Here is a 20,356-nt window from a genome sequence, read left to right on the forward strand (position 1 = left end):
TAGGAAGAAAAGTAAGTGCTATACCAAGAATAGGACAAGAAATATGATATTTAGCATCAAATTTTTTTTGGTCCCATGGTTATAGGTTTCGCTGAGTCCTAAGGTGGCGCAGGCCAAATGAGGTGAGCAAATCTCCATGCAAAGAATATCACTAGTTCTACCATATTTAGCATCAAAATTTCTTGGTACCATAGTTACAACCTATGGGACTTGTTGAATCCAAATGAGGCCGCAGACTTGCTCATGAATCTCAGTCAGTTTCTGACAACCTTGCTGAGTCTGGCAGACTTGTCAGGACTCGTGAGTCCTAATGGTCAGACTTTGCTGGCCAATATACCCAAAAAAATCTTCCTGAAAAAACAAGTGACCAGATTTGGATTTTAGAAGTAACTAAATGATGAAATATTTTTAGGGCACTCAAGGGTACTCTCTTTTAAGCTAATAACTAAATAACTGTTTCATTTAATACAGATGCAAAAGCATATGGATTTCAAAGAATCGATGTTGTTCAATTAATCAAGGAGACAAAGCTCCTTTAAATAGAGTTACAAAGACGATGTTTCTAAAAGAAACAATCGTTAACTAGAGGCGAAATTAGAAACAACTTAAATGACCATTAATAACACAAAGAGAAAGATATTATTCTAATACCCTCCCTTAATGGTCATCGTTCTAATTACCAAGAGAAATAACAGAGAAGGTTGCCCCCTTCTTCTCAGAACATGCTGCAACAGAAGACAAGAGCCTGCCACTAACTCTGCCACTTGAGATGAGTCTGCCACCAACCCTCCCAGAAATTGCAAAGCTTCTAGAGATACCCAAAACAACACCAACCGTCCAACCTGATGTTGGAGAACTGTTCCTCCCTGTAACTAGAGACACACCAAGAACAGTTGTCACGATTTTGAGGAAAAAATCGGCAAACCCTCCAAACTATTGCAGATGAGAAAGATGCCCGAAAAATAGACTGCAAACAAGAGACTAGTGCAGATGTTCGCACAACAACTCCAGGTGCGACTAAAAACAGACTGCAGCAAAGTACAATTTTTGAGGAAAAAATCATAAACCCTCATGATTTTTTTTTTACAGGGACAAAAAATATTTAAAAACCCACAGATAATTTTTAGGACAAAATTATTAAAACCCACAGATTTTTTCAAGGGAAAAAAATATTAAAACCCATCAGAATTTTTTTTAGGTAAAAAACTATTAAAAACCGAAACAAACATCGATGCCCATAAGCCATCTTCACATTTTTTGAGGCACAAAAAACGAGGTACTGAGAAGATGCTAAGTGCACAAAACCTGACTGCCTTCCAACATCAAGTTGGTCAATGACACCATCTTGCACGTTTCCCAATGCATGGAAAACGAAAATCTGAGAAGAGGTGTTGGCACAGAATTCAAAAAATTCGAATCCCAATGCAGAAACAGAGGCATATGCAGGTACAGACTTCAAAAAAATGAAGTACGATGGGCACGAATTTCAAGAAAAAAATTCTCGCTGACCCAGAAAAATATGAAGACAACCCAGAAATCCTTGCGAAAAACCCAGAACGAATCTGCTATCGGAATCTGGATCCGCTGGCTCGAAAATTGAGGCACGAAAATCGAGGCACCCAGAAAATTCTGACGACGACCCAGTTGAGATCTCGAAAAACCCACCACGAATCTGTACTCAGAAAAAAATTTCAACTGAATCTGGAGGGTCAAAACCCTAGACGAAAGTCAAAAAATGCGGGTTTGACCAAGTTGCGGGTTGCAGAAAAAATGGCGGGTTTGTACCGCGCCAAAAAATGCCGAAAACCCTCGCTAGACAGACTCGAACAGGAAGAATCCCGTTACACGGCATAAACACAATCCAAAATGGACTTTTGAACACAATTTTTTCGAAAATCTGCAGCAAAACTAAGAGGCCCGAAAAATCTCGGAAAAGAATTCACAAATTCTTTATTCAGGCTCTGATACCATAATACAGATGCAAAAGCATATGGATTTCAAAGAATCGATGTTGTTCAATTAATCAAGGAGACAAAGCTCCTTTAAATAGAGTTACAAAGACGATGTTTCTAAAAGAAACAATCGTTAACTAGAGGCGAAATTAGAAACAACTTAAATGACCATCAATAACACAAAGAGAAAGATATTATTCTAATATCATTCTCATTCAGTTAGGGATTAATACCGCTTTGTTGACTTGATGACTCCTTTTTTTTAAGGATTTGAAGCTTAAATCATTGTGACAAAATTATGAAAATTGGAATGTGCTATGCAATCTCTATGGCAAAGGCATTGATTTGGGCTTGGTGGTGGGGGCCTCTTGACCCTGCCCCATATTGCCATAGGGAGTGCTTTAGCTGCACTATTTCTAAATCCTGTGATGGGTGCTGTCCCTTGTGACATCTGCAGATTCTCATTCTCATTTTATCAACCTAAAGATAAAAATTGCTTGGTGCTGCAACAGATGGAAAAACGATGTTTTTACCTTTGGTTGGCTAGAAATAAAACAATAATTTAAACCAGTCTTTAAGCATTTTCAAAATTTTCAAGTTTTAACTGATTAATTCCCAAGTATTTGAATTACAATTATACTTTTGATTTGCCAATTCAATCCTGAACTCAAGTAATGCTCTTATGGCTGCAAGCCTGCAACAATAGGGAGGACCTATTTGAGATATGAGTGTAGGACACCATAGAGCTGGTGATGCTAGGCTGAGTGTTACGGATCCTCTCAGTCTCAACCATAGTTCATGATTCCGTGTTATGATTCTTGTTATTGATATCATGGGTATTGTAAATCCATGAATTTTGTATATTTAAAAATCTTGTTTCCTAAAGCTCAAATTTGCTTTTGTGTTCATTAGAAAAATATATACTTTTGTATATGATTGAAGTAGCTTGTAAATGATTAGTTTTTTTGTCATTAAAGCTGATTTATAAAAGAGCATATATAAAACATGTCATTCCTTAAAAATTCTCTAAATTTCATGGTTATCCATTTTACTGAGTTAGGATTCTAAGTTTGTGTCCAAGTCCAACATTAGTCTGCTGCGTCTATGTTGAGTGCGAGTTTGGTAATTGTTGTGACCATTTCACACATCACCCCATTGCAAATGGGGACCCCTGCTTTTTGCTTTCTAGGGTTTGTCTTTTTAGGTCTTTTAGGGTTTTGTCTGTTAGCCTTTGCATTTTGAGTGTCGCCAAGGGGATCACCTGGATAGCAGGTTCCGCTTGGGTTAGGTCAAGTTGGTGAGTGGCCAAGTCTGAAAGTCCTGATCCTGAAATTTGGCTAAGTCTGGAATGTCCTGATCCTGAAAATTGACTAAGTTTGGAAAACTGAAAAACCTCCAAAAACTAGATTTTGCAATATAGCTCCTGGAGGTCTGAAACCACTCTCAAACATCCTGAAAGTATATATGGAATATAACTTAAAGTATAAGATCTTTCTTATACTTAAATGTTATATTCCATAAAATTATCCTGACGGAGAGTTCAAAAAGTCAAATTTCGCTCCTGACCCTTCCTGAAGGTCCAAAGCGAATTTCGCTCCTGACCCTCTCAGGAGGTCCAAAGCAAATCTCGCTCCTGACCCTTGCTGAGGGTCCAAGGCGAAAATCAATCTAGGACTCATTTCTTGCCTTATTTGACCAAATTTTGATTTGCGAGGCATTTTGAAGCGAAAATTGGAAATGTTTGAAAACTTTGAGATGATGGATTTTATCCAAGATTAGAAATTTCGCTCCTGACCCTTGCTGAGGGTCCAGAGCGAAATTCATTGTAGACATCATATGCCAACTCGCTTGAATTTGAAACCTTGTTCCTGGCCTTGCAAATGACCTGACTTTGCCTTGTGAAGTGGTTTGCGACTTAAATTTGAAGCAGTTTGGCCTAAAAGGGTAAAATCGCTCCTGACCCTTGTTGAATGTCCAGGGCGAAAATGTTGTTTAAGTCATATTTGTCACTGACTTTTCTAATTTGTTTTGTGCAGGGTCGCCCGGAAGGATGATTGGACGTGACTTGATGCTTTTTGAAGGTTGAAGACAAAAAAAGGATGAATTTTGGAGACTAAAGGAAAAATCGCTCCTGACCCTCAGAGAGGGCCCAGGGCGAAATTTTGATTTCCTTCATTTTGCAGTGAAAAGAGACCAAGTTTTGAGTATGAAGGGGAAACGAATGACTTTCTCCACCCACCTGAAGGAGTTTTGACTTGAAATGATGGACCTTGTTGAAAACACAAAAATCGCTCCTGACCCTCAGAGAGGGCCCATGGCGAAAAATCTTATAGAGGTCATTGCTAGCCTTATTTGGTCGATTCGAGATGTCAAAGGCATGGTGGAGGATGAAATGAGCATGATAAAGTATCCAGACTTGATTAAAGATGATGAGATGAAGGAGTCTTGCCCAGGAAAGGTAAAATCGCTCCTGACCCTTGCTGAGGGTCTAGAGCGAAATTCTTTGTATGCACATTTTTTTGACTTTTCTTGGGCATGAGAACTTATTCATAGCATGAAACAAGATGACATCTTCCTTTAGCAAAGAAATTTTGAGATGAAAAGTGAAGCATTTTGGTCCAGGTAGCAAAAATCGCTCCTGACCCTCAGAGAGGGTCCAGAGCGAAATTTTCAAATGTGCATTTTTCTTACAAGGTCAAAGTGATTTTTATAATTGGAATGGATGAAGGAAAGCATGTTTTACCCATTGAATATAATTTGGATGATCAACAAAAGAGGCAATCAGGCCAAAAATGAAAAATCGCTCCTAACCCTCGGAGAGGGCCCAGGGCGAAAAACCTAATATAGGATCTTTTCATCCAAGTTTGAGAAAAGCCAAGGCTAGGCATGGGTTCGAAATAATGTTTGAATTGCCTTGAAGTGAAAAGAGATTGTTGAGAGTCAGGATTTTGAAGGCAATTGCAAAAATCGCTCCTAACCCTTGCCAAGGGTCCAGAGCGAATTTTCATGATTCTCTCCTTTGTTTGTGAAATTGAGACAAAATCTTGTGTGGATAGGAAGAGGATGTGATGTTTTATGCCTTAGAGGCAATTTGGAGTCCAAAAGATGAAGAAATATGCCTAAAACCAAAAAGTCGCTCCTGACCCTCTCTGAAGGCCCAGGGCAAGAATCACAAAAACTGCATGTTTTCTTCAAAATTGTGCCAAGGCAAGGTTAGGCTAGGGCGAAGAGACCTCCAAGTGCATGATGAAGGATGCTTTGCCTTTGAAAATTGATGATTTTGGTCACAAAATGAAAAATCACTCCTGACCCTCAGAGAGGGTCCAGAGCGAAAATTTTGGAAATCCTCATTTTACCTTGCAACAACGAAGCAAATTTGGATGGAGTGGTTAAAGGAAGATCATTTCTTAGTGGCGAACAAAGTTTTAATGAAAAATGATGGAGAATTAAGCCCAATTTGCAAAAAATCGCTCCTGACCCTTGCTGAGGGTCCAGGGTGAAATTGACATTTTCACCTATTTTTCCTCACACAAAATGTCAAATTTGAAGTGCAACACATTAACTGGATATCAATTTACCCTCTAGGAGATTTTCAAGTCAAGATGTGAGTGAAGTATTCAAGGCTAAAATTAGAAAATCGCTCCTGACCCTCAGAGAGGGTCTAGGGCAAAATCATCATGGAGTTTAATCAAGCCTTGTTTTGAAAATTAATATTCTCCAAATTGCATTTGATCTCCAGAATTGCTAATTTTGAGGCATTTGGAAAATTAAAATTAAATTAGCATTAAATTAAAGCATTTTGGCATTTAATAAATTGATTTTAAGCCTTAGAAAATCGAAATTTATTTTGGAGGCATTTAAAATTAATTTTTAATAAAGCGCTCAAGGCCTTATTTTGTTTTTATTAGCCAAGTCGGCCCCCTTTTTTTGAGATTTTACTTATTTTTTACCTCCTTTTTTGCCAAGTCGGCCTAGAGGAAGCAAAGGGGTGAGCGCTCTATATGATAGGAGATGCTTTGTTCAAGTTTTAATCATTCATTCATCCTTTTTCAAGTGCAAAGTTGAAGTGCGAATTGGAGGAGATATAGCATGTTGGAGGCGAAATTCTACTAATTGAGGAGCAATTTGAGGAGCGAAATCCAGAAGATTGGAGGCGAAGTTTGCTAAGTGTTGGAGGTTAATGGAGGCGTGATTCATCCAAGAGGAGGCTATGATTTAAACTTTGCCTAGCGAAATTCATCTATTTTTACATCATTTCTTAGAGTTTAATACTCAAGAGGAGGCATCAAATGGCGAGCCCAAGCCAGGAGGATCTGCAAGTTGGCAGGCTCTCATCAAAGAAGATCCGGTCCAGGACAAAGATGATCTCCTCCAGCTCAGTATCATCAAAGAAGATCAAGCAAGGACAGGGGAGACCTCTTCCAATCCAGCATTCCAAGGCAAGGTACATCATCATCCTGCACATCAAAGACAAAAGAAGTTAGAGCAAGTGTTCGTTGAAGAAGTAGATAGTTTCAGAAGAGTTAATTAAAGACTAGCTTCTCAGCGTCATCGAATTGGATATCTACCAAGTTGCAAGTGTTAGACGAGGTGGCATCCTAGTCATCACTCCTCCAGTCGGATTGGTCCACCTCAGCGTGTCCAGATTCAATGTATCTAACTCATGGGAGGTGGCACAAACTTCGATGTACCTACCCCAGCTATCCATTGGTCGATTTTTCCAGAGAAGACATGTGTCCTAAAGATGTAATTTTATCATTGGTCAAGCATTAAATGTTATGTAATGGTTGTAAAAAACCCTAATTAGGGTTTTCATTATTGAATCTTGGCCATTGATCTCAAATTGATCTTAGCCATCGAATTGTATTGTAGGCACTATATAAGCCCCGACTCTTCATTTGTGAAAGGCTAATAATAGAGATAGATAGAGAGTAGTTAGAAGGTGAATAGTCAGTTGATAGAGTAGCAATTAGAGTAGAATAGGAGGACAAGGCAAGAAATTGTTGCCATTGATTGTAAACAAACTCTATTTTCATTGAAGTAATGGTGAAGTGTGTCGTTTCTTGCAATATGCATCGTTTCTTGTTGAATCTTCAATTCTAGATGGTAGATGATTAGATCTAATGAAGGAAATAGTTGAATGCACCTGTGTGGGATCCGTCTAATCCAAACCACTAGCCTCTTGCTGATGGTAAGTGTGCCTTGCGTGGTCAACTGGAACAAATGAGCTTAATCATAAGTCGTTACACGCCTATTGTTTCATGCATTTTCTTGAATGGTGATCATTGTCAGATGGTGTACGATTTAAACATATTAGAAGCATCCCTTAGAAGATCGCACTGAGTTGGTGTTGAATTGTTCAGCCTGATGGTGAGACCCAGCCCAGTAGGAATCCACCTAGTCATTCATCCATCTTCTCGCATTCTAGGTAGTAGAGTAGACTTCCTGAACCTTGTATCTTTTGCCATTTATTTGTCTTCCAGTTAGTTAGTAGGACTTGTGATTCTAGCAAATCAGACGTTCAGGTCATGGAGTGTAAGTCCCCTTGTGATTCCAGCAAATCACATCATACCACAGAGAGCTTATCCACACGTAGAGATCCTACATACAAAGAACCTTGAAGTCATCCCGATTGATCCTTTTCGCGACATCTTCAACATTCAGAGACTTTATTCAAGAGAGGATAAGGTACCTTTAGGTATTTTATTCTATGTTCGCATGTGCATAAAAAACACATCAACAGTAACCATGCTTGGTATAAATTGTACAAGTACAAAAGGGAGGAATTTATAAATTCCTCAAGTACCTTAGGTCAATTGGTATCTGGCTTGACGAAGATACTTCCTGCCCATAACTATTCCCTGGACATAATTTTGAGGTTATCAGTATATGGGCCCTGCCTTATTTTAGACATTCCCTTTTGCTGATAACAAAATGCTTGTGTTGAGATGTGCTTGATTCTAAAAAAATCTTTTAGATTTGGTTATAACATATATACATCACTGAGTTTGTAACCAATGAATTTTAACACATTTTGATAACTTGGGATATTTGTATCTAACTTGACTAAAATATATTAAATGAGGTCATATTCCGACAGTGTGGGCAACTATTTCCATGCACATTGTACTTCCAGTCATATGAAACAAAATACAGTGATATTATGCTTCTTGCATTAACCTTTAGACTTGTGATATTATGCTTCATACCAAAGTCAAGTGTGAAACAAAATGGTATGGTATCATGCTTTTTGTTCCAACAGTATGGTCAATGGTTATCAGGTGAGTTGTTGTAGTCACAATGGTAAGGGTGAGGCAGAATACTGTGATATTATGCTTTTTGCATTAACACTCATAAAAGATGATCTGTTTGAGCATTCAGGTCCCTACATTTAATTTATAACCAGTCAATAATGTGGTGAAAAATGTTAACCATCCGGAAGTTAATAAACGAGAATATTGATTTAGAGATCTGTCAACTAATAAAGTATTCTATTGTCCAACATCATTGTTTAGATATCCTTTCATAGTGCACAGTTTGAAACGTAGCTTTTGAAAGCATAAGGTCTAAAAAAATGTTGACTTTCACGGGCATGCAACATTCTCATAGGCACTGCACACAATATCAAATGTAGTGTTGCAACAGAAATGTTGCAGTCTTGCAGATGCTCACGACACATTGATGGTCACATGTATGGTGCAATTCGTGCCTTGCTGTGTTACCATGGCACAAACCAGCTGGGTCAATCAAGATAAGTGAGCACATGCCTTGCAATATTGCACCTACGCAAAGGGTTTGTTTGACAATAATGAGACTCCGCAACTTATCCAATAGACATGTGCATCAAACTGAAGCACACATTAAGTCATATGGACTAAATCCCTTAGTCACGCAATTGTGGTTAGGCCTTCTAATTTAGAAGGACTAGGCACGTGCAACCATGCCACATTTGAGTTGCAGTGCAACATTCTCATAGGCACGTGAAAAAGTCTAATTTTGGCAGTGCACTAGTACCCAAGAGTTTCTGCAATACATTCTCAAGAATAATAGGGCTTCGTTATTATTACTTGTTGGCAATATTGTCATTAGTGTCAAAAGCATATGAATGAATTTGTTTAAAGGCCAAAGGTCACTAATCGCTATCCAAAGTATCTTAGATAAAGAATGAAATCAAGGGGCCAAAAAGACAAGCTAATGGTTGTTCAAGAATGCAAGTTGACCCCTTTGTCATATTGGAATATATGCAAGACTGATTTAAATTAAGGTGAGATGGATGAAGGAGCAGTGATTAACATTAAATAAGGTGCAGCAAATATATAAGATCCAGCATGTGTATTTAAGATGCAGCGAATTATAGAGAATATATATTATTAAAGGCTGTGTTTAATGTTTATTAGAAGGTAATCATTTGTTATAAAAGGCAGCAGTTATCCTCCACAAAGGGACAGACCCTATGAAGGGGCACAAAGGCAGGAGTATAGTTTGAAGATTTGTTGAAAATAATAAACAACATTTTAGAAGGCATCAATTAACATAAAGAATGAATAATGAAAAGTTGGTGACTTTTATAATGGTTATTGTTGTCATTTTATGACACCCTTGGTCCATCAGTGAGAACCGATCAGAGATATGTTCCATTGACCAGTGCTGCCCCAGTTGGATCAAGGAGAAAGCAATGGAATTATGAGGTGTGAAGTGTTGTCTTGCCGGAACTCTGGAACCCCGAGGTTCCGAAGTTCCTTCCTTAGCCTCTTCTTCTCTTGCCGGAACTCCAGAACCCCAAGGTTCCGAAGTTCCTTAGCCTCTTCTTTTCTTATCGGAACTTCGGAACCCGAGGTTCTGGAGTTCCTTCCTTAGCCTCTTCTTCTATTACGCGAACTACGGATCCCCGAGGTTCCGAAGTTCCTTCTTTAGCCTCTTCTTGTCTTCCCTGGAACTTCGGAACTTCCTTCCCTAGCCTCTTCTTCTCTTGCCGGAACTTCGGAACCCTGAGGTTCCGAAGTTCCTTCCTTAGCCTCTTCTTCTCTTCCCCAGAACTCCAGAACCCCAAGGTTTCGAAGTTCCTTTCCTTAGTCTCCTCTTCTCTTCCCCGGAACTCCCAAGTTCCCAACTTCCTTTCCTTGGTCTCCTCTTCTCTTCCCCAGAACTCCTAGGTTCTGAAGTTCCTTTCCTTAGTCTCCTCTTCTCTTCCCTAGAACTCCGGAATCCCAAGGTTCCGAAGTTCCTAAGTCCTCATCCCTAGAACTCTAGAATCCCGAAGTTTCGAAATCCCAAGCCTAGTCTTCCGAACTTCGGGAGCTCGTGTTTTTGAAGTCTTCCCAACTTCCTTCCGGCTTGCAATGCTTCCAGATGGCGTGATCAAAACTCAAGGCTTTTAATGCTCCAACAACTCTTGTGACTAGTTTTCTATATAAGGTTGTTATTCGTCATTGTAAAGGGTTCTCTCCCTGTTGGTTTGAGCTACTCTATGCTCTTTCACTTCTCATAAAGACTTGTATTTATCTTGCTTTTTTGCAACTGTAAGTTTGGCCATTGGCCTTATTATGAATTGAAATCATCATTCTTGCCTCACTTCAACTTATGCATGTTGTGTATGTGTTCTTACCTTCATTGTAAGTGTATGTTTGTGGCTTTCTTTCACATATATGTTGTGTTAACCTGTTTTTGGGTGTGAATTGTGGGAAGCCTTTTCCCCTCTTGACTTTTAGCAAGTCCTAACCTCCATACATGCGTTAAGGTCATTCATGCAACGGAAGTTTGTGCCATTTCGAGTGGGGAGAGAAACATCTCTTATCTTGGTGCATCACCTCCTTTCATTTTTAGCATTTCTCTCCTCCCTTTTCCTCTACAAGCAGTTAGGATAGGTTTAGAAGTAAGATTTGGAGTGTTGAGTTGATTCAACACCTGCACTTGGATTGAGAAGAAAGCTGACCTTCTCTGGAGATTCAACCCCCTTGTGTAAGGTCCCACACTTCGGGGTTATTTCCATGTTTCACAAAGTTGCTGAGTTGATAGCTCAGCAAGGGTGCAAGCTTTTGTGATAACAATTTTTGGCATGCCCGGTGGGACTCATCCTTCATCAAGCTGAAGATTTGGTATGTTCTTCAGTGTATTCAGGCTTGGAGGCAACATTTCACACACCATGCGTCTCTAAGAGGAAATCTACTGGTCAAGCAGTCCTAAGCTCAAGCCAACATTTCACACACCTGGCGACTCTGCAATCATTTGGTGAATCTGTGGTATGTTATTAGTCTCTGGTTGAGAGGGTCCGTTTGCTCTTTTCAGCATTTTGTTAAAAAAGCTCCATCTCTTTCAAATGCTTTAAAATGAGTTCATATCATGGGTGTAACTTTTATTCACCCCCATTCTATGAGAATGCCAACCATTTTCCCCCTCCTTACCAACATGACCGAACTAGGACTACTCCTTGTTTCAACCCAAATAAATTCACTTCAGCAGTAGGTGGGTACTCTCCTAATGCTTGCCACCCACCCACCCTTGCGCAACCTTCTTGGCAGCCCAACCAGCCCCAAGATGATGAAAAAATGCAAATTGCAGAACTCGAAAGTGTGCTGCTTGATTTCACCAAGCAGCTGGTTGAGTTCAAGAGGCAACAGGAGTGGGATTTGCAGCAAGGCCAACTTGCTTATCAGGCTCAACTTCAACAACAGATGGGAGCCCAAAGACAACATGAGAAGTTTCTTGCAAGGCAGCTTGCCTCTGCTAGGAAGAAAGAAATTAAGCAACTAGCAGCCATAAAGATGCAACTCATACAGGAGGAGGTTTATGCCCCTAGGGTTCCTAAGTTTGAAATCCCAAGCTTCAGGCAGGGGAGACCTCCCAAGCCTTCAACTAACCCCCCTAGTTTTAAAATTCCAAGTTTCAAGGGAGCTCCAACTGTTGTCATACAAGAGCCTTCTCCTCGGTGCCTTTTGCAAAACGCCCCACCACCTAGGCCCTTTCCTGATGCTATCTCCCTTTTTAAGGGTAGACTTGTTGTATGGAGGATGGATGGGTCCCATCCTCATCATGAGGAAGGGGTTCAAGCAATCATTGGTGAGTCTTGATATGCTCTAAAGGAGGAAGAATCGGTGATGCTGTAGGAGGATATTGAGAATAATCAGTTGTAGCAGCAGGTCATTGAAGAGGAGTGTGAAGGTAAAGAGGAAGACATTGTCCTCTCATTTGACAATCTTCCTTTCTTTTTTGATCATGAGGAGAAGGATATGTCTACACCTCCCCCGGTGGTAGCTCTGGAGCAACAAGCTAGTGTTGAGGAGAGCACAGGGGGTAATGTTTTTGCTGCAGATTGCATGGCGGATGGATCATGCCATGAACTTGAGGTTGTTGCATTATGTTTCCTGGAGGAGGAAACAAAATCAAAGAGACAATCTGAAGATTTTAGATCTTCTTGTGAGGTGTCTCATAAACCTAAGATTTGTGCTGATGAGTTGGACATCAACACGTGATTATGATGTATGTTGGTTCTCCCCTGTCCCTGAAAGTGACGATGTTGAATATGAAGTCTTCATTCAAGGTGAAGATGTTTCTTTCGGCATTAGGGATGATGTGCCTGAGCTTGAATGATTCACTTGGGACCAACATACCAAGTTTGATAATGTTGGGCGACAACATGTTGGTCAGGCCAACAGTCTTTTGGTTGCTCAACTTGACAGTATACCCGAGATTCAAAGTTTCCAATTTTATGTGTCTGAAAAGCCCCCTTGTGCAGGCCAAGACAAAGATATGGTATACTTTTCATCACCATGTGAGTTCGAGGTCTTTTCCTTTGGTTTCGACTCATGCCAAGAGGAGGTTGGCTATTGTGGAAAAAATGATGCCCCCTTGTATAAAAGAGATGCCTTCTCTTTTGCAAGGAGTAGATCTTTTGATGCTAGCTGACTCGTAAAAAACTCCCCCCTTGCTACTATGTGTATGCTTCATGCATCCTCGGATGTCTTAGGTGGCTATTTTCTATGGCTTCCCTATGATGGCAAGGTGAATGGCGAAGTGTTCTTTCACCACGAGTAGTATGTGTGATCTAATGCATGCATACAAGAGATTTCAACCATTGCAGCTAGATGGTGAATGCAACAATGGTACGAGGGGGATCAACTCCTTCAAAAGGTTCCTCTTTGATAGAGGCAAAAGCATCAGTTGCCTCTTACTGTAACAATTTAAATATTTTCTATGGCTTCCCTATGATGGCAAGGTGAATGGCGAAGTGTTCTTTCACCACGAGTAGTATGTGTGATCTAATGCATGCATACAAGAGATTTCAACCATTGCAGCTAGATGGTGAATGTAACAATGGTACGAGGGGGATCAACTCCTTCAAAAGGTTCCTCTTTGATAGAGGCAAAAGCATCAGTTGCCTCTTACTGTAACAATTTAAATATCAGTTAGGTTTCTTGTTTTCCAAGAACTGCACGAGTATAGGTTGTTTCCCTTCAAAATGGCTGATCTCGATCCTTTACAGGTTCAGAGGAGAGAGTTTTCTTCTTTGTTGCAGTTGTAACTCTATGCCCAATGGATGCTCAAGGCTTTTGGACTTTATGCTTAGCAGGCAAGCATCCTGCAGAGGTCGCCAAAAATGTTGTCATTTTATGATACTCTTTGTCCATCAATGAGAACCGATCAAAGATATGTTCCATGGACCAGTGCTGCCCTAGTTGGATCAAGAAGAAAGCAATGGAATTATGAGGTGTGAAGTGTTGTCTTGCCGGAACTTTAGAACCCCCAGGTTCTGAAGTTCCTTCCTTAGCCTCTTCTTCTCTTGCCAGAACTCCAGAATGCCGAGGTTCTGAAGTTCCTTCCTTAGCCTCTTCTTCTCTTCCTCGGAACTCCGGAACCTCGTGGTTCCGAAGTTCCTTCCTTAGCCTCTTCTTCTCTTGCTGGAACTCCTGAACCCCGAGGTTCCAAAGTTCCTTCCTTAGCCTCTTCTTCTCTTCCCCAAAACTCTGGAACCTCGAGGTTCTGAAGTTCCTTCCTTAGCCTCTTCTTCTCTTCCTCGGAACCCCGAGGTTTTGAAGCTCCTTCCTTAGCCTCTTCTTCTCTTCCCCAGAACTTCGGAACCACGAGGTTCCGAAGTTCCTTTCCTTAGTCTCCTCTTCTTTTCCTTGGAACTCCCAAGTTCCGAAGTTCCTTTCCTTAGTCTCCTCTTCTCTTCCTTGGAATTCCCAAGTTCTGAAGTTCCTTTCCTTTGTCTCCTCTTCTCTTCTCCGGAACTCAGAAACCCTGAGGTCCTGAAGTTCCTAAGTCCTCAACCCCGGAACTCCAGAATCCCGAATTTCCGAAATCCCAAGCCTAAGTCTTCCCAACTTTGGGAGCCCGTGTTTCCGAAGTTTTCCCAACTTCCTTTCGACTTGCAACACTTCCAGATGGCGTGATCAACACTCAAGGCTTTTAATGCTCCAGAAACTCTTTCGACCAGTTTTCTATATAAGGTTGTTATGCCTCATTGTAAAGGGTTCTCTCCCTGTTGGCTTGAGCTACTCTATGCTCTTTCACTTCTCTTAAAGACTAGTATTTATCTTGCATTTCTGCAACTGTAAGTTTGGCCATTTGCCTTATAATGAATTGAAATCATCATTCTTACCTTACTTCAACTTATGCATGCTGTGTATGTGTTCTTACCTTCATTGTAAGTGTATGTTTGTGGCTCTCTTCCACATATATGCTGTGTTAACATGTTTCTGGGTGTGACTTGTGGGAAACCTTCTCCCCTCTTGACATTTAGCAAGTCCTAACCTCCATACATGCGTTAAGGTCATTCATGCAACCGAAGTTTGTGCAACGCTTGCATTAAGGTCATTCATGCAACCGAAGTTTGTGCAGCGCTTGGGTATTTCAGTTGATTCTTTGTGCCATTTCGGATGGGGAGATAAACATCTCTTATCTTGGTGCATCACCTCCCTTCATTTTTAGCATTTCTCTCCTCCCTTTTCCTCTACAAGCTGTTAGGATAGGTTTAAAAGTAAGATTTGGAGTGTCGAGCTGGTTCAACACCTGCACGTGGATTGAGAAGGAAGCTGGCTTTCTCTGGAGATTCAACCCCCTTGCGCAAGGTCCCACACTTCGGGATTGTTTCCATGTTTCACAAGGTTGCTGAGTTGATAGCTCAGCAAGGGTGCAAGCTTTTGTGATAACTGTTATCTCTCTTACAAGAGATTCATTGTTTCACTAGGATATGAAGATATAAACGATGTTTTTGAATTAAGGAGGTGGTGTGAGTGGGTGTAAAACATGTAATTTAAAATACACAACAGCAGATCCATGGATAGCATGCAGATTTGAGAAAGAAAATTTATGGAAATAATTTCATCAAGTTTGTGAAGAAGTGTGATGAAAATAAAATATATAAAATGATCACAAGAAATATTTGAAGATAAATTAAATGTTGAAAGAGCAGCGGTTAGTTTATAAAAGGTAAGATTATTAACAAAGGGTTATATCTTTTCAAAGAGTTTTCTCTTTTCTAAGAGATGCCTCTCTTCATGGAGGGATTAAGATATAAATCAAGTTTGCAGCATGTGGAGAATTTGATGTGGAATAAGTTAGAGGCATATGTGGAAGGCAAATAGAAATATATCATTAATACACCAGCAGATTCAAGCATGTGAAGAGCAGATCTTAAGGAGTATATTTGCAGATGTCATGAAGGGATTGTGAGGAGTGCTAGAATGAATTTAAAGGCAGACATTATGGCAGATTTATGAGCAATATTGTAGCAAATTTGTGAGCAATATTGTAGCAAATTTGTGAACAGACTTATAGCAGATTTGGAGGAGAAGAGAATATTATAAAGAAGGAAATATATAGACAAGGCAGATTTTTAAGGTAAATATATACATGATCAAGACAGATTTGTTAACTAAAAGACACATCCATTCAAATGGTTGTCTCCTTTCATAAAGATGCATCATTTAATGAAGACATAAAGATATAAGATGTGAGTGAGATTTGTGGAGATAAGTGGAAGTGTGTTTTTGTGCAAGATAAGAAATCTGAGATACACCTGCCGAAGGTGTTGTGGAGTTAAAAAGAGAGATTGAGTGTATATCATATTAAAGGCAGATCATTCAAGGAGAGAAGTAATGCAATGAAGAATATTAGTACTTGAGCATATCTAGTACAGAAATCAAGCACATTGGAGAGGACTAATTAGCAGATTTTTGAAGGATTTATGTGCAGACATTTATGAAGAATATGTGCAGATATATATGAGGAATTGCCTCCATCTCACATTTCAATGTTTAATGGTTGCCCTATGATGCTGGTTTTGAAAATTTCAGACCTTGGATTGATATTGGCAGCTGATTGCATGGGCTTGTGAGTTTTGGATTTTACTTTTGGATTATGATTGTTGATGTTGATGATTTATTGTGTGACACATCTTTTCACTTTGAGAATTTCTGATGATCCAGTTGTAGTATGTGCTAATGAGAGTGATAGAGTGAACACCATTGACTGCCCTCTTAGTGGATGCCACATGAAAATCAGAGTGGTGCAGCGCCAACATGGTGGAGTTACTCTTTGTGTTAGTAACTACACACCAAGTTTTTATCAGGGGTTACCAATGATTAATGATGGGAGAAATGTTCCATGGGAGGTTATGGACTAAAAGTGATATTGTTTCTATTGTTACCTCTTTTTTCAAAATTCATATAAGTCCATTTCAGTTACTGCAGGTGGGCTGCAGGGAGATTATGAGTAGGAATTGGTCTTCTACCAAATTGGTGACTTTTGGAAAGACATTTGTTGTAATGTCCCCTTTTGGGAGGACACTAAATCTTGCCCACTATACTTGTAGAATTATTGTAGGTTATGTATTTTCAGTCTGTTGTGCTAATTTGGACAGATTCAATTCGATGTTACTTCCCTCTTTGAAAGCTGAACGTTGCTCTCTTGGATGAGTGCTATTGCTGAATGGTTCGATCTGAAGTTGATTGCTGAAGGTTCTTTGCTCTCTTAGGAGAATTGATGTTAATTATATTGATTTCCTCCATTGATTTGTAAGTCCTCTTCCATGGTTGGAATGAATTCACCTTTATACTTTATTGGTGGAAGGGTCACCACCTTTCATAAGAATTGAGTCACCACAATTCATTGTTGCCCTTGAGAATAATATATTATTCCTCAAGTTGATCTCCCCTTTTTTATCTCCTCCTCAAATGAAAACTTCTTCTCTTTATATCCTCCAATGTGAGGGAGAGTCGCACATCTTCATAATGGTCACGACCTTTCACAATTACCACCCTTCGAAAGGGTCACAACCCTTCATCATTGCTGCCCCTTTGGAAGAGTGACTTCCTTATCTTCTTCCCATTAATGCTTCCTTAATTTCTTTGCTCCCTTCTTTCTTCCTTCCTTTTTCTCCCCAAATGAAGTTCTGTTCTCTCCCTTTTATATCTCATGTTTGATGTTGTCACAACTTTTCATTTCATGCCTTTTGACCATTCATTAAACTTAATTAAATATTATTTTGTTCTTTTATATTTTAATTTATTATTATTATTTATTAATAAATCCTTTTTTAAGAAGGGGACATTACATTTGTAGCCAAGGGTGTAAGCAGAAACCTAAATTTGGCCAAGACTTTCCAGTTCACCAGTGACCGTTTTTCTTTGCAAATGGTGCAACTTGTAAATTCAGGCTTGTACAGCTAAAGAATTGAGCACTTTCGGTTGAATCAGCGTAATGGAAGAGCTATTTTTGAGTCTCAAGTGAAGATGATGACTGACTTGGCTAATCAGTTTGAGTGTTGTTTGAATGTTTTGGCACCATATCATTATTATTGCTTGAATTCGGAGTGTACTCATGTTTGGAACAACGAATTTGTATCCAGTGTCAGTTGTTTTGAAGGAGTGCAAAATGTTGGGAATGAGATAGTTTATGATGTCTTTCTTAAGCTTCTTCCTTTGGTGCCTCGAATTGGGATCTTTGAAGGGAAATTCACTAAGGAGTTGACTGAATTTTTGCAGTTTTGGATTGCTCTTCTTTCAGGTGGGTTTCGAGAGGTCTCTTGTACAGGTGTTCAGAAGGATAGTGCTTGGAGTAGAAGGTATAACAAATCTCTTTGGTTGACTTGGGACCCTGGGATCACACTCAGTTTCAGTTTGGTTCAACATAGTGATCTTGGGACTACTTCAGAATTGCATGACGACAAGCAATTTTGGGGACGGAGGACAATAATGCCCTCTTTATTTGGACATTAGAAATTAATAAATAATTAAAATTTAAGTTGTTGAAAGAAAAACAATTTAATGATAATTTAATTATTTAATAAAGTAATTAAAGTGACTTTAATGGTGGAGTAAGTGAAAAATGAATAAGTCACTTTATTATTCTTTTCCTCATATAAAAAAGTGAGGTAAATTTGAAAGGGTTTTTGGAAGCTTCTTGAGAAATTTATAAAAAGGCAGTTTTGGACTCAGTTGTGGGATGCTTGGTTTGTTATTTCTTTTCGAAGAGCTCTGAGAGCTTTTGGGTTTTCAGTGCACTAGGACGAAAACCCTTGGGTTTTGTTGGATTGGACTAAAACGCAATCTCAATCTGGGTGGATTTACTTCTGAATACACATGTGGACTCTATTGTACAAAATTTGTGTAGTCTTTAATTAAAGACAAATTTTATTTACAGGAACCTGAACTTTGAGATACTGGAGAAAAAAATAGAGCAAATAGAATATATTATTTGGCTGGCAACTAAAGCTATGGATATTATTTGATGAATAATTATATCAGAAAACTATTTGACCCAGAGCATTTACTGTACATTCATATTTGAGCGTTATTTGGCCCATACTATGATAAGGGTTATTTGAGGCGATTAATATTTGAGAGGGAAATATGTTAGAAGAATTTGTCATTGATGTCAACCCTAAACAAATGCATTAATGTCAATAAAATATGCAGATCTTCTGTTATATGTAACCCTAGATTGACAAATGTAGAGAGCACATATCTGGTTGTCTTGAATGGTGAAATAACAATCATCAGACAACAAAGGAATGATAGTATTTTGATCTGCTGGAATCGATGCTGTAGTTGTTGGATGATCATTGTGATATCTTTGTTCTCTCTGAGAAGTAGGTCAATCATGATGAAGACTAATGCCAGAATATTAATGCCATCTGTACATTATTCTTTCTCCTTGATTAATACTAGAATATACTTACGAAGAAGGAGAGGACTAGTAACAGAATTTTAGTATTGTTTATTACTTATGGTTGCATCATGTAGAAAGAAATTTGTTGATGATTTGCATGAGGTTTTTCAAGAATATCGGGTTGGTTCAGTTACAACTGATTTTTATCACTTGTATTTGGTTACAAACTTAAAACTATTTCTTTTTTATGGTTGAAACTAGACAAGATTGCTTGTATTCTTTCCCAGTGATGTACAAGAATGTTAGGCAGTTAAGGAAGATTTCAGTTACTAACTGCATAAGTAATTGACAGTTTTTAAACCATCCTTCAACTACTTAACCGATAGCCATTTCAAGGACAAAGGACCCTTATAAATGTGTGTATGTATTTCGATTGGAGGGTTAAGAAGTAGAGACATTATAGCCAGCGTTGAATATGTTAATTATTTCTATTATTTAATCATTATAATAGAATATCTCTGCAACTGAGAAGAATCTGAACATGTGTATAGTGGCTGGAAAGAAGAGGACTCATCATGAAAAAGCTTTGAGTGTGCAGATTTTACAAAGTGCTGTATGTGTGCATTTAATAATGACAGATTACAGAGTGCTGTAAGTATGCAGTTAATAAGGGCAGATTACAAAGTGCTGAGCATATATAATTAACTTGGTGATGCGAGATTTTGTGATTTAAACAATACAGTGATTCAAAGTTTGAATAAGAAATAGTATTTTGCAATCCATTTGATGAGGCTTTTCTAAGTTTGTGAACAGGATTCCTGAAGATTACAGACGCAGCATTGTTTGTGAAAATCTGATTATAGATTTGAAGTCAGAGGTAGATTACTTTGATATAAAGTGCAATGTTTTAGTTTTGAAATTAGTGATAAATTATCTGTCACATCCTTATGGTTGGTGCCTCAAGGGTGCTGAGTTGGTGCTCTCAAGAAACAAGTTTGGTGCCCTTAATTTCTGTGTAAGTTAATGTTTTGTGAGGCTGGATTAGGATAGTAAATCCTAGCAGCTCTTCTTGCTGCGGTTTTTCCACATATTTCTTGTGTACTGATCTCTACATGTGGTTGCAATCTTTTAGTTCTGAATTTAAGTTTTTCAATTTATCAAGAGTATTTAATTGATTAAAGGATCTGAAAGTTTAATCTGCTTCTGATTCATCCCCCCTCCCCCTCTCAGTAGTAGAATTTTGTTCTACAAAATAGTGGTTTGATTGCCTTTTTTTGGTGTATTTAGCTTTATTT

At 38.9% G+C, this 20,356-nt stretch overlaps 1 protein-coding gene across 7 annotated transcripts in view; it reads left to right on the top strand.

Moving 5' to 3' along the window:
• Positions 1–20,356, top strand: part of LOC131033051 (6-phosphofructo-2-kinase/fructose-2,6-bisphosphatase) — a 211,362-nt gene that overhangs the window by 57,996 nt on the left and 133,010 nt on the right. The gene's annotated exons all lie outside the window — the stretch shown is intronic.

This window comes from Cryptomeria japonica, chromosome 7 (genome assembly GCF_030272615.1).
Source record: "Cryptomeria japonica chromosome 7, Sugi_1.0, whole genome shotgun sequence".
NCBI classification, from domain to species: Eukaryota; Viridiplantae; Streptophyta; class Pinopsida; order Cupressales; family Cupressaceae; genus Cryptomeria; species Cryptomeria japonica.